Source organism: Cryptotermes secundus, unplaced genomic scaffold (assembly GCF_002891405.2).
Source record: "Cryptotermes secundus unplaced genomic scaffold, Csec_1.0 scaffold111, whole genome shotgun sequence".
Lineage (NCBI taxonomy): Eukaryota > Metazoa > Arthropoda > Insecta > Blattodea > Kalotermitidae > Cryptotermes > Cryptotermes secundus.
In genome coordinates, this window is record NW_019733319.1 from 381,448 (window position 1) to 397,079 (window position 15,632).

The following is a 15,632-nucleotide window of genomic DNA, read 5'->3' on the forward strand; positions in this document are numbered from 1 at the left end:
GTTCGCTCACTACGTAGGACAAGATGAAACCGCTTAGCTCTCACGCGACCACCGACCGAACCAATAAGAGGCAAGTACAGGACATCAGGCCGGTCACGGTAGCCGAGCGGTCTAAGGCATGTACTGTCTTCGCTCGCTCGGAAGCCGGGATCGTGGGTTCGAATCCCACTCAGGGCATGGATGTTTGGTATGTATATGAGTTTATTCTGCGTTTGTGTTGTCCTGTCTTTCGGTAGAGGCCTTGCGACGAGCTGATCGCCCGTCCAAAGGGTCCTACCTTCTGTAAAATGATTAAGAAACTGAGAAATCAGCCCTGTGCTCCCAATTGGGAGCGAGAGCAGAGAGAGAGAGAACGGGGTATCAGGATGGCGCATAAAAATCCTACATAATGTTCGTGTGTTGTCTGCGCAGATGCTGGACACACATTTTACGACAGTGTTCCGATTTCGAAAACGACAACCACGACAATTGTGGTGGTGCATATAGGGGAGCTGATAATAATAGTAGCAGCAGTTCACGCAGCTCTCGTGTTCGTATCATCGGCACTGGGGATTTAAACGAATGTACTGTCGCAGCTTCCGTTGACTTGGTGCAGTCCATTCTCCTAGATATAGGCCTGTTTTCAGACACCCTCAGTATGCGAGAACAACTTTGAGACCCTTACAGCACTACAAATAAGATTACAGTTTTATGAACCTTACATTTTTAGATATCAGAAAGACAGAGACGCTTAGTTTCACTGTCCTGTTCAGGTACTTCTGCTTTGCCACATGTACACTTGTATTTTTGTCCATTTTCCTGGTGTTGTCTCGTCACCAAAATACGTGACAGAAGCGCAGTAAGTTAAGTTTTGAAAATTTTGTAGAGTTGAAGTACCTAAGAGCAATAGTGTGAAATCTAATGGTGTTCTTAATTAAGCCAACCTACGTTTCGAAGGAACATATCGCCTCCATCGTCAGGGTCGAAGAATAAGTAAAAAAAAAAAGGAACCAACTTGGCTTATTCTTCGATCCTGAAGATGGAAGTAATGTGTTTCTCGGAAACGTCGATTTACTTTCGACGGATCACACTGCGTGATGCTCCAGAAGAGAGAACTCATCATGAAAACCGCTGTGAGAGCCTCAAATACTACATGATATAAACTGTTCTTTTGTGCGGATGTGAAACCTGGTCTCTCACTATAGCGCAAGTACATAATAGATTGAGAACAAAATGTTGAGGAGAATATTTCAGCCTAAAAGAGACACAGAAATAATGCAATAAAGGAGAAAGTTAGTGAGAAGCTTCATAATTTGTAGTCAGATTTTATTTTTATTGTTATTAAACCAAGAAACAGCGGCCTCCGTAGTCTAGAGGTAACGTTCCCACCTCATGACTCGTAGTACGCGGGTTCAAATACCCGGCGGAGGTCGTCGAATTTTTAAGGGCGGAAAAATTCAGGGAACAACTCCTCCGGGAGGGACTTTAAGCCGTGTGTCCCGTGTCGTAGCTTTACGGCACGTAAAAGAACCTCGTATCTCCAAAGGAGGTCACTGAGCCAAATTACGGACGTTTCCCGCCCAACAGCAGTCTCTAATACCTCTGGTAGATGGGGGAAGCATTACAGATACCTCTCAGCTAGTAGAGCCGGTCTCGCTGGCTGGGCGGAACTGATGGTAAGCACCAGTACCGGTAGGGTATAGAGACTGATAGAAATCATAGAGGGAAGCACAGTGGACCAAGACAGGTCTAAGTGCATGGGGAAACCCACCCTCTCCAATAACTAACTAACTAAACCAAGAAAGATAAGTTGGATGGGACGTGTAGCTCGAAGATCTGCAAGAGAAGAGAATTTTGACCGGAAAATTTCAAGGGAAGACACCATGTAGAAGGCCAGGGTTTAGATGATTACTGGATGATGTCTATTTCAACAATGTTTGGTGCGAACCTGTGGCCTTGATGTAACAGGCTCGGGAAGAAACTCAAGAGGCGGGCTTTTGAGAATGTAATCGTGGGTTCCACTCAGGCCAGGTATTGCGTGGTCGTCTCAATAAGCACAAACTGCTGTACCGTGGAGTCTGATATTACGTTGGTCAACTCTCTTGGCTGTGCCTAGCGGTTTATGGAAGCTCACTGGAAGCGGTGAGTTTGATGAAGCCGTGTGAGAAGCGCGTTTGTTCGGAGGTTGTCTTGAAGAAAGAGTTCGGACCGTGACGCCACGCCGTGCGTGAGATTACGGTGGAACTTCGTAAGTGGAGTGTTAATGTCAGTCAAGCTTGCAGTGTTACGTTTCACTACGTAATGTACTCCTTTCACTTTCATCAGTAACTCTCTCTTCACCGCGCCTTGTTAGGCTTCTCTTGCACACTTAACTGTGTCACTAGGCTGTTTTCTGACTGCTGAGTTGCTGAGCTTTCTTTGCATGAAAGTGAACGCATAATGAGAACGGCACACCCCTCTGTCTGTCCCACAGTCCGTGTGTTCAATCCGAACCCTAAGTAAATCGGAGGTGCACTGTCTTTCTGGGAAAGTCTGTAGTTACTCTGCTGGACAAGAAATTTGCCACTTTTATAGTGTCTCGTGGTTCATTGCCATGTTCACAAAAGCTCCACATCGACCCCTCTGCTGAGCCGGTTTAATTCAGACCACATATTCACACCCAACTAGCTAACTAACTCCATGGAGCCGAGCCCTTCTTCAGAGGCCGCCAGTTGAGCAGCTACTGAAGAATTTCCCAGTAGTTTATGGAAGCCGAAAGTCAGTTACCGTGTTCACAAGAGCCTTCCAATGATCTCTACTCTCAGCCAGACCAGTCCGGACCACACCACCCCATCCCATCTTTCTAAGATCCATCTTAATATTATCCTCCCATCTGCGTGTGTTTACACCTTGTTTCTCAAAAATAAATTTTTAGCCTATTTTCCTTGCTTTAGAAAAATAATATTAGGCTTATGAGATCACCTTGCTCGCTGTCTGCGTATCCGTGTCTGCCCACTATCTTTTTTTTTAATGCTAGTGGGGTGGGACTAAGTCCCTTGTACTGCGGCCACTTTTGGCCTATTGTACCAAACCCAGATGATAGGTGAGGGTGATTGTGGAGCAATTGCTGGAATGAAGATTGGCAGGGGAAACCGAAGTACTTAGAGAAAGCCTGCCCCAGCGCCACTCTGTCCACCACAAATCCCACTTTACCAGATCCGGGATCGAACCCGGGCCGCCGCGGTGGGAAGCCAGCGACTAACCGCTTCAGCTATGGTGCGGCCATATGGATGTTTAGTTTGTGTGTGTGCGTTTTTCTGTGTTTGTGTACAGGTAGAGGCCTTGCAATGAGCTGATCACCCGCCCAAGGAGTCCTACCGAATGTGTAAGATCTAGAAAAACCGAAGTGAACAGAGAAGTTCATGGAGGTAGGCCTAGGCCCACTGGGGCTGTAGTGCCAAGGGAAAAAAAAAATGCGGTCCTTGTCGCATCGAAGTAAAGTGGGCGGTTAGTTCTTCCAAGAATTATTATATCATCCTACCATCCACGTGTAAGTCTTGCAGGCGGACTGAACCCCTTAAGTTTTCCAACTAGAGTTTTGCAGGTATTTCTGAGCTTCCAATCCACGTAACGGATGGTGAAGGAAGGGACACGCTAAACTAGAGACTATCGGGCGACTCTCGTTTCTTTCTCTGCCGCTTCCGTGCCGTGCCGTCTGCTTCACATGGAACTGAAACAGCCCAATGCAGCCCACAAAAACTGAGCATGTGAAATGATATGTAAAGAGCCACAACTTTCACTTGAAACGTTTTCAGTGTGCCGTATACCTAACGAAATACAAGGAAAAGTAATTTACGGCTTCGTGTAGTGTGGCATTTCTATCTGCTGTTCATTAGCTCTGTCAACGATATATTTGTACTTCCATTAGGCCTCACTGCACAGGAAGAGCAATACTGATATAAAGCCGTATATTTGAGGAGTCGGCGTTATTTAGTGAATTAATTAGTCGGCTAATGAGTCAGTTAAATAACGGGTAAGTTAGACAGTGCCGGTGACGGTAGCCGAGCGGTGTGGGCCGGGATCGTGGCTTCGAATCCCGCACAAGGCATGGATATCTGGTATGTGTATTTGTTTATTCTGTGTTTGTGTTGTCTTTTGTTTAGTTAGAGGCCTTGCGACGAGCTGATCACTCGTCCAAGGAGTCATACCGTCTGTAAAATGATCATGAAACTGAAAAAAAACAGGGGACAGGACCCAAGGGGCCCCGCAGAGCCAGTAAAAAGAAAAGTTAGACAGTGAGTTAGATGTAAATCAGACATATTAGTGAGTCGGGCAACCAATTAATCAGGGTGTTAGTGAATCAGTCAGTGTTATTCAGGTAGTCAGTGCATTTTTAAGTCGGTTAATTAACTAATTCTTTCATTTGTTATTTTCTATCAGTGATTTCATAACTTAATCGATCCAGTTAGTTATATACTTAGCCAGTTAATCTGTCAACTTATTAATGAGTGTCAATCATTTAAAGAGTAATTGATTTAATGGACCAAGTCAGTTGGTTGATTAACAAATCAGTGAATTAATTAGTCATGCGTAGTTACTTATGCACTTTACCAACAGGCAAAACTGGACGGCGTGCTGTTAAATCCAAAGCAGCTTTCAGCAGTGAAGAAACCTTGATTTGTGTGCGTGTGTACAGAAGCTACGAGGACATGATAGCGAATGAATGATTGGCCTGTCCATCAATGACAGCGCTTGCACAACAAGCTACATTCACAACTTGAAGCGTCACGCCACTTCTCTTGCATCTCCGCTCAACATTTAGGGTCCTAAGGTAGGCTGACGAGGGCCCTTCAGACTTGAAAATGTTATGTGCTTCGCATATTATAAAATGTAACGGCATTCTCGCTTGCTAAGTTGCTTCGATTAAACTGCTGTATCAGCGCTGCTGGCCTACTTACGGATGAGTTTCCGTGCCTTAGGCGCACACAGTGTGTTCGTTAAAGATAGTTACAATTGCCGATTTGTTACGACTTGTTCACAGTATGGAGTATATTTGAAAAAACGACTTTCTCAAGTGCAGACCTAAATTCCCGTATTTTTAGCATATGTCATTTTATATGACTCTGTTTCTTCCTCCTTACGTGCACTTCTTAGTCGTACTTTCTTTTCTTTTTCCTTCGTACTTCCTTTCTTTCATTCGCTTCGTATATCTTTTTTCATGTCTTTCTTATTTCCTTATTATTTATTTAAATTGTTTCTTTTCCGTACTTCTTTTTCTGTTTCCTCTGCGGGCCTGCTGTCCTTTATTCGCTCTTCTCGCTGTTCTGTTCCTTATGTAATCAGGCAGTGGACCCTGTCACGTCTGTTGTTGGCTAAGTGGAATCTTTAACTGTGGAAATGTTTTGTTCATTTTGTGTTTTGTCACATTGCAAGTGCATAAAACGGGAACTCATTCCTGTCTGATTGTGTGTTTCGCCTCCAGAATAACAGCGGAATTCAATTATGTTCGGTGTTAAGAATATTCACTAGTAGTTATTTTCCCCCTTGGCACTAAAGCCGCAGTGGGCCTAGGCCTACCTCCATGAACTTCTCCGTTCACTTCGGTTTTTTCTAGATCTTACACATTCGGTAGGACTCCTTGGGCGGGTGATCAGCTCGTCGCAAGGCCTCTACCTGTACACAAACACAGAAAAGCGCACACACACAAACTAAACATCCATGCCCTGAGTGGGATTCGAACCCACGATCCCGGTTTCCAAGCGAGCGAAGACAGTACATGCCTTAGACCGCTCGGCTACCGTGACCGACTCACTGATAGTTTAGGGGCGAATTTAATTTTAATCCACGTAAGATCAACGTAGGGGCCACGATGTAGTGTAATTGATTGAGGTACTGTGCTACAAGCCAAAAGGCCCGGGGTTCGATTCCCAATAAGGTCAATGGATTTTCAATTGATCTAATTATTCTAGCCGCAATATGACCTCGGGGTCGACACAGCCTGTAACAGAAATGAGTGCCAGGAATATTCCTGGGGGTAATCGCGGCCGGCGCCTAAGGCTGTCTATCTGTGAGCCGATTGTCTAGAAAATGTGCGGGCCTCGACGTCTCACAACCCTATGGGCCTCAGCGGCGTGTTACAGAGATAACTTTACATCTTTCAGTCCACCGTAACTTCTACTCGTTCTTAACACGAACTCGATCAGCTGTATAAAAAAAAAGGAAAACGGGCGTATACCATAATACGTGCATACATATCATGAAAGCAGTTTATTTGAAACGCTGAGAAGTATGTGTTTCTTGTGCCATACTCTCCCTATTCAAAAGTTTGTCGAACCTCGTTTTCCTCCCTGTAGGAATGAGCCATCATGTTCGGTAAACGGATTTCTCTTCCGGTTGTGGGTAAGGAAGGAGCGCCAGCACGTGTATAAATACGGGTCCAGTTACGCATGATTTACTCTCATGATTCACCTGGCGGCATGTTATTGCCTCATTGCTATGCTTGTGGCCTGTTACAGCCACAAATCTATAGATCCAAGTGATCAGGAAGAAATCAGATATTGGGGAGTGACGGTTTTTCGTCGTGTTCTCCCCTTTTTCGTGCTCTTCTCTTGCTTTCCTCTATCTCTCTCTCTCTTCATGTGCCTTCGTATTTTTCTTCAGCATTTTGTCTTGTACATGCTTGCGTTCAGTGTTTGAAAGAAACAGTCTATTCTGAAATAAGCTCGACCATGTACAGAATTTGTGTACAGAGCCTGAATAGGCTTTAGTAGCAACAGAGCGAGGGCAAGAAATTCGCTGCCCATTAATTGTTTTCCTTGGCGCTACAGCCCCAGGGGGCCTAGGCCCACCTCCGTGAACTTCTCCGTTCACTTCGGTTTTTCTAGATCTTACACATTCGGTAGGACTCCTTGGGCGGGTGATTAGCTCGTCGCACCTGTACACAAACACAGAAACCCCCCCCCCACACACACACACAAACTAAACATCCATACCCTGAGTGGGATTCGAACACACGATCCCGGTTTCCAAGCGAGCGAAGTCAGTACATGCCTTAGACCGCTCGGCTACCGTGGCCGGCGCTGCTCATTAATACCCTAGCATAAATTTCTTGCGCGATTTTAGTTACGAATAGGCCCTACATTAATATCTGTCCGTCCATCCGTTCATCCATCCATCCACCCACGTATCTATGGCTGTTCAGCCCTTTTTTGAACCTTGGCCGGTTTCTCAGTTTCTTAATCTATACACACTCGGTGGGACACGTTGGTCGTGGGATCAGCCCTTCGCAAGGCCGCTACCTACACACAGAACACAAATACAGAATAAACGCACAGACATTGATGCCTCCAGTGGGATTCGAACCCACGATCCAAGAGTTCGAACTGGCGAAGACAGTTCATGCCCTAGACCGCGCGGCCACTGTGATCGGCACGTGACTACCTACTGTATGTAAAACTAAAAGTGTAAAGGTATCCCTGTAACAGGCCGTGGAGGCCCATAGGTTGTGAGATGCCGAGGCTCCTACATTTTCTTGACAGTCGGCTTAGATACAACGGTGAGGTTGTCAGCATTACACGCTGGCCGCTCTTTACCCCCAGGAAGATTCCTGGTACTCATTTCTGTCAGAGGCTGATTCGACCCCAGGGCCATAATGCTGCTGGAATAATAAGATCAATTGTAAAATCCAATGACCTCATTGGGATTCGAACTCGCGACCTTTTGGCTGTAGCGTAGTGCCTCAACCAACTACGCTACCGCATACCCCACCTACTACTGTACGACATATGTAATATGTAATACTTTTACCTAAAAGTAAGAATCTGCATTGAACGGAAAGCGTTGAGTTTCTTTGTGACTGCATTTTGAACAGATCTTACTGTAAAATAATTTGCGTTTTTGACATTATCCATCTTTCTGTATTTTATTTAGTTTAATTGACAAACGTTACGGAGACTGGATTCTTTCTCCATCGTCAGGCAAAAATCTACTCAGTTGGGCCCAATCGACAAAGCTGTCCCTATCTTCTTTTAGAATTTGTCTCTTTAGTGTTTGTTTCTATTTTGATAGTCCTCTAATTTAATGTACTCTGTCCGTTAAATTATGCATGGCCATAGATGCAAGACCTCGTGTATGTGGAGTTATATAAGTTTGTCTTAACTCCCGCTGGTGGTTTATGTTGTGCTTGGTTTATATCTCCTGTCTTATGTTGGGTCTGCTCGGTCTGGTGTCCGGAGATGGGCACTATCTCTGTCGGCTGAGCCCAACTGAGGTCGGACACGAAGTCCAGTCACCGAAACATTGTTCTTAAATAAAAACAGATCGCTGGTTGATGTGCAAAATCTGAATTATTAATATACCATCGTCACAGACTCTTAAATCTTACTGTGTATGCAACACGTACGCGTTATCAAAATTTTGTGCCCTCAAAATATTCTCTGTTTGAGACCTGTAAAAATGGGCGAATTCACGCACATGCAAGTTCGCGGAATTCATATCCCAAAAGTTACAATAATAACTTTTCTTTTTTTGTTGCTGTCATTACGTAATATACCGGATGTAGTAGGATGTCTCCTCCCACGTCCGGTTTGATACAGGAGGTTGAAAGGGATTTGTGGAGGTTGTTAAAAGGGATTTGTGGCGCACTGCGTCGAGCTGTTTCCATTGTGCTTTGATGATAATGAACATGACTCTCCAGAAATCTAAGTGACCTCCGTTTGAAAATGAAATAACAAAGTAACTGGGCAATTCTATTGTGCTTGCTTCACGACTGTTCAGTGAGCGCAAATACACGGTGCTCAGGTAGCGATGTAAAATGGACAACTCGAAAAATTGAAGACAGGGAGACAGAAACACAGGAAAGGAAATGCAGCTGAAAGTGTCCAGCGATTTCTTCTCATCAGCATGTAGTGTATAATACAGAACATAAATAAATAAACAGATCTACTTTTAAGAAATTAGTAACTTCAAATCTGTCTGTCTATCTATGTCTCTCTGTCTCTGTCTGTGTATCTGTCTGTGAGTCTACAGCCCTTGTGGACCTTGGCCACATTTTCAGTTTCTTGATCAGTACACAGTCGGTAGGACTCCTTGGGCGGGAGATCAGCCCGCCACAAGGCCGCTGCCTACACAGAAAAAACGCACACATACATGCCTCGAGTGAGATTCGAATCCACAATCCCAGTGTTCGAGCGGGCGGAGACGGTTCATGCCTCACACCGCGTGGCCACTGTGATCGGCAGTACTTTTAAATCCATCCACTCATTCATCAGTGGCTTTACAGCCCTTTATTGGTTCTTGGCCTCTTCCTCAGTTTTTTTTTATACACAGACGGTAGGACTCGCTGGACGAGTGATCAGCTCGTAGCAAGGCTGCTAGCTAAACACAGGACAACACAAACACAGTACCTAGCTTAAAATATACTTTTTTTTTATTGCTAGTGGGGTGGGACTAAGTCCCTTGTACTGCGGCCACTTCTGGCCTACTGTACCAGCCCCAGATGATAGGTGAGGGTGATTGTGGAGCAGTTGGTGGAATGAAGATTGGCAGGGGAAATCGAAGTACTCTGAGAAAATCTGCCCCAGCGCCACTTTGTCCACCACAAATCCCACTTGACCAGACCCGGGATCGAACCCGGGCCGCCGCGGTGGGAAGCCAGCGACTAACCGCTTGAGCAATGGCGCGGCCTCAAAATACACCTTTAAATCCTAAACATTTTAACGACTGTAAAGTAATTACATAGTACATAGCACGGCGGATTTTAGTTGTTGTTTAGAACTCTCATGTTTTAGCAACTATATTGACTTAAAGGACAGGGAGGAAGTAAGGGGGAAAGAAATGAAAATAGGGTAGAAGAAGGTAAAGTTGTCCCTGTGCTTAACTAATTAAGCACTACACCGTGGAGACGTATGGGGGAGTGGATATAGAGATCCAGATTTTCTTGACCTCGGCAGTAGTTGGAGGGGAGTGGTCAGCTTCAGGCCCATGTCGGTTTACCCCAGGGGAAAGAGCCCCCGGTAACAATTGGACAGAAAGCTGGGTGGGCCCCCTAGCCGCCCTGGAGGACGTGGAAAATATAAAATTATTCTCCCTACCGGGACTCGGAACTCCGACCCCTTGGCCGTCCAGTATCTAAGCCGACTACGCTAGCCCGGCTACTGATACAAAAGGGACTCTAAAGGGAAGATTAGGAGATAACAATATTAAAGTGTATAACATATGAATAGATTTTTTTAATGACATTATACTAGCAACAGAATAAGAGACAGCCAGAAATTCTGAAGCGTTGCTGTATGCGAGCGGTTCGAGTCAGTCAGTCAGGATCCGTATTGCTTCTCACATTTCCTTAATCCGTCTTTGTCATAAACACGGAACTATTCTTTGTCGTTTGATTTTCAGATGCAAGTCAGTGTTGGCGGTTCGATGAACAAATCACTATTGGTGCGGCAATGCCCAAGTTTTCACGTGCCGAATGGCATTTCTCAGCTGAACGGACGCAGTTCTGTTATCTGTACAGCGGCAACCTTTCAAACTGTGCTCTAAAATAATCTGAAAGAAATAGGATATGAGAACAGATATACGGATTGTCCATCTGGTTCAGGGCACAGTCCAGCGGTGGGCTGTAGTGAACACCAATGAATTGTCTGGTTCCATAAAAGACGAGACATTTGTTGACGATGTAAGCGACTGTTATGTTCTCAAGAGGGACTCTTCTCCATGGAGTGAATTAATGTTTTATTCGTAGACTATCGACTAAGTTTCGACAGCACAAGATAGAGTGGTGAGCGTCTAAGGATTTGGAAGGGGTCAGTCTTGGCCCTGGTGATGCCCTTGGAGAAGCTGAAGGAAATTCGCGAAAACTGTACCATAACTCGTCCGATAATTGAACCGTACCTGTCGTTTCGTTCCAAACTGTTTTTTATGTTCGTAAAATGAATGAACATTTGTCGCAGTGCAGAAAGGTGCCGCTTGTAGCGATGTGGATCAGGTTGGCCTTGGGAAGTGTCGTGTTGTCACTCAGATGACCTTGGCATGAGTGAGCGAAATGTACGGGGAGGTGCAGCAAGAACAGGCCAAGCGTAGTACTGGAGGTGAAGTGGCATGCACGCACTGACGACTGACTGCAAGATGTGACTCAACATTTTGGTCGTAGGAACAGAGGTAGAGATACAAGTCGGGAACCCTAGAGTCTAGGCCTACCTAGTTATATCTCTACCTCTATTCCTCTGTTCTAGGGCGTAGACGAACGTGGGGAAAGAACAGTAAAAGAAATCTTAGAGAAACAGAGTGAAAGATTTTTGACTAGCTTGAACTGCCTCATAGCTGTTAGGCAATACCGATCATGTGCTGTTGGAAACCCTCATGTTTGAATTCCTTCCGCAGTAATGTTTCTGGGTTTCTTTTATTTTGGGTTTTCGTTTCTTTTTTCTGTATCCTTTTTTATCGTAGTTTTATATCATTCATCTTCATAATTTTGACTGTAAATTTTCTTAACCATCTCCCACTGACAAAACTCCGATCCTTGGAGCTTATATAGTTTCACTTTATTAATTTAAGTTATCCAGTGATTGAGATTTCTTCTCCTCTCGCTCCCACTTTGGAGCATAGAGCTGATCTCTCAGTCTCTTGATCATTTTACAGACTGTAGGACTCCTTGGACGGCTGATCAGCTCGTCGCCATGCCTCTACCTGAACACAGGACAACACAAACAAAAAAAAAATACACACACATACACCAAATATTCATGCCCTGAGTGGGATTCAAACCCACGATCCCGGCTTCGGAGCGAACGAAGACAGTTCATGCCTTAGACCGCTTGGTTACCGTGACCGGCGGGATTGAGGTTAGGCCTTCCTAATGCAACCAGCTGAGTAGATGTTTCCCTATACTTTCACCTGAAGATGGAAGCAGCTCCAGTTTCCATAACGTTATGTTCTACTCGGATGATGAAGAAGGCCAGAACCCCCTTAAGTAACCCAAGACTCAGTCCACATGAGTAACTGGCTAATGCTTGAAATAAGTTCCCCATGTCTGTCCGCCTCGCATAGCCTTATCAATGTATTTTACATTCAAGCGAAATACGGCCTCCAAGTGATGCTGAACCCCTAAATAACTATAAACATAATCTGTATTCTGAGACTAGGTTTAAGGGCGATATAGAAACATTACATCTTCACTTGTTTGCCGATGCCCTAATCTATAGTCAAAGGATATGAAATTGCACAATACGATACTGTAGCTCTAGACCTTAATGCGCTATAAAACAAAGGTCCACATTTTTTATCCTAGTTACTGGCTGAGAAATAAATAAAGTTAAAGAAATCCGCCCGTCACAGTAACTTCAGTCATTGCAAATATATTGTGCTTACGAAACAGTTTTTTTATTATAGAATTTTCTCACGAGTCTGCTCAACCCGCTGGCACTTCGAAATAGTCCAACGTGGTCCATGAGTTGAAATAAATTCACGCCTGTGGTCTAGGAATTGGACCTGATATTACGTTTTCGTCATGGTCTGTTATTTGACAGTTCGCCACTCCGAACTTGGAGCTGAGCCACTGCGCTGCTGTGCAGGAACAGATCAAAGTGAACTTCTTATCTGTCGTAGCCAATAATAGTCACTTCTGCCTGAGCTGATGTTACTTCAGTCACTGTGACTCGGAACCTGTCTTCCTGACCTAATATTGTGATGATAAATATACATATATGGGACCATGTATGAATTCATAGGCCTATATAGTTTCTTGTCAGAGAACCTCAAGAAAAGAAACTTGGGAGAGTCAGACATAGCTTCGAGTATAATATTAAAATGTATCTTATGTAAAATCCTTCATGTGAATTGGATAGATCAAGGTTAAAGTGATGTCCAGCAGCGGATGTTTGTGATTGGTACTGATTAATCCGGTTAATTAGATTAATTAAAGAACTGGAATAGGCGAATTAGTCATATTGTGACGTGGGCCTACGGTCCGAAAAATACTAAACGAATGCCCAAGACTTCCAGCAGGACTCGGAGAATCCTGGATTGGACTTTGTGGAGGGGACGACCTCCTCCAAAACGGAAAAAGACTTCAAGCAGAGGAGGAACCGGTAATGTAGAAGAACCGGCCTCCCCAGAGAGAATGAATGTGCGATGGATGAATGTGAGGGACGAAAGTGATACAACTGGATCTTCTGGCAAGTTAACAGGAAACCGCTCGAGACGAGCTGGTCTTAAGAGGGGAGCGGATGTAACGGACGGAGAATAGTCGCTGCAAGAGGAGTAGCCGGACAAAAAAAGAAGACGTTGCAAGAACAGTCTGCAAATAAAAGGAACGGGGATATACCGTTAGGCTGTTCGGGACGAACAGCCTTTAGAAGGGAGCAGTATGACGTGGATGGCGCAACGGGAAGTGGGGGTCACGTGAACTCTGCGTCTCGCGAGTGACGTCACCTGCCCCCACTCCCTCCATAAGTACGCAACGCTCGGTGGGCGCCCCCTCCCCCGCGGTGACGTATTGGGGGATACCGCAGTTGCTACGCAGCAGGAGACAACTCTCGACAGCGTTGCCCAGCAACACCTGTAAACAAGACGAGTAGGCAACAAGGAAGCAAGGCGCATTCCGTTGTCTGGCTGAGGGTTTATAAGAGAACTACACTGCCTAAGGAGTCAGTTAAAATCCCATACGTATGACTATATAACAGAATTATGCAGGAAACAAGCAGAAGTCATACAAAATAATGAAAATGAGAATGTTCGCAACATCGGACAAGGCGAAGCCAGACACAGAAAGTATAAGAGGCTTAAACTTGGCGGCGGTCAGGCATACTACCGTTCAAGTGACTAGGCTACTGTGGTAGCGAATACTACTAGAAATAGGGCACGGTCTGCTGTACAATGCCTGGGTTGACAGAGGCCTTGTATATATTGTACATAAGAATAGGAATTAAGTTTAGATTGTAAATATATGTAAATACTGACAATGGACTTACTAACACAGACTATGACTGAAAAATGACAGACCCGACCTCTCGTCAGAGAGGGTGCCCCAAATGAACAGGACAGTAACTTTCATACAAAGAAAAGAAAAATCTTGCCATGAGCCCCAGTCGGGGCTCGACACCAAGACAGACAGACTGACCGACCGTCAGTCGCAATGTGACTTTGACTTTGACTTTGACTAAGGAGTCAGTTGAAATGTAGCAGCAGTCGCGGGAAGGAGGCACGAACACGTGGTTAGAAGATTTGATGTGATAATTTATGATACTGCCGAGGGCAGTAATTGTGAGATTGTAAACTGTGAGATTGTAAGAGCGAATGAGGAATAAATTCGCTATATCCAATAAGGCGTGAAGTTATTTGTCGCGTTGTGCACTCAACATGTGACAATATATTAATTCCCTAAATTATTGCCCTGAAGGTGAGCAAGGTAATTACGAGATACATCGACGTTATTTCATACCCTATCTATCTATCTTTCTATTTGTCTACGTACCTACCTACCTACCTACCTGTCAGTCTACCTACCTACCTGTCTATCTATCTCTTTCTCTCTCTGTCTTTCTGTCTATGGCTCTACAGCCCTTTGTTGGGCCCTGGCCCTTTTTTAAGTTTCTAAATTCGCTACACAGTCGGTAGGACACCATGGACAGGAGATCAGCCCGCCACAAGGCCGCCACCTAACATAATCACAGAATAGACGCACACAGACATCCATGCCTTGAGTGGGATTCGAATCCACGATCAAAATGTTGGAGCAGGCGGAGACGGTTCATGCCTCGGACCGCGCGGCCACTGCGATCGGCACTTCATACCCTAACTTCATGAAAACTGCTAAGTTGAAATGAAGTTTGAGCCAAGTTCATCACGTAGTCTGGCAGACCCCTGCCTCACAACATACTAGCCCGAACTGGTTCTTTCTCAAAGACGTCATACCCCGGACTATAAACAGTGGAAAGGTGTTCCCCATTGGAGTACACATATTTATCAAGTGTCTCATTGGCCTTGATGTTCGTTTATGGCGGACACATCTCACTCACGGGGCTGTAGACACAAATCTCACACTGCAATGTCTGCCCTCTGTCTGTGACGTAGTATCAGCGCCTAAACCGCTGGAAAGATTTTTCGATATGAGAGACTTTCCCCAGAAGTTGGTGGGAAATTCCGATTTTCTGCCATATTGGCCCATCATAAAATCTGCCTTGCTCAAGGCCACAAATCGACTTTTTCATGTATGTCATAAACCGTAGATAAGCTTAGTCGACTGCAATGAACGCCGTTGGGAATTGTTAAAATAATTAATATTTTAGTCACTTTCTTTTTGTTGCTGGGCTCTAGAACAATCATACAGGAAATATTCTTCTCTTATTTTCATGGAAAATGGGAGTGCTTCACATGCAGTGAAGTTCTCAGCACTGATGTTATGAGGCCTGAATTGCTGGAACCAGATTTGAAAACAGCCTACAAGCCAACAGAACTTTTGCTGCGAAACTTCGGTGATTGAAACTCATGAAGCTGGACACGACCGAGGTTTCCATGAAGAGACAACCAGACTGGTGAAAGCATCGTAAAAGCTGTCACTAGTAAAGAAAGCTTACATGATTGGAGACGCAGCTTTGAAACTCTGCTCATTGACTTCTGCGAATATTATGCTTTGGTGCCGAACGCCAGGAGAGCAGTAAAAGATTCACTCTGCAGTA

General features: G+C 44.8%; 1 protein-coding gene across 2 annotated transcripts in view; it reads left to right on the forward strand.

Annotated features, from left to right (window-relative positions):
* The window catches only part of LOC111867896 (hepatic leukemia factor), a 290,075-nt gene that overhangs the window by 218,558 nt on the left and 55,885 nt on the right, over positions 1–15,632 (forward strand). The window lies entirely within an intron of this gene.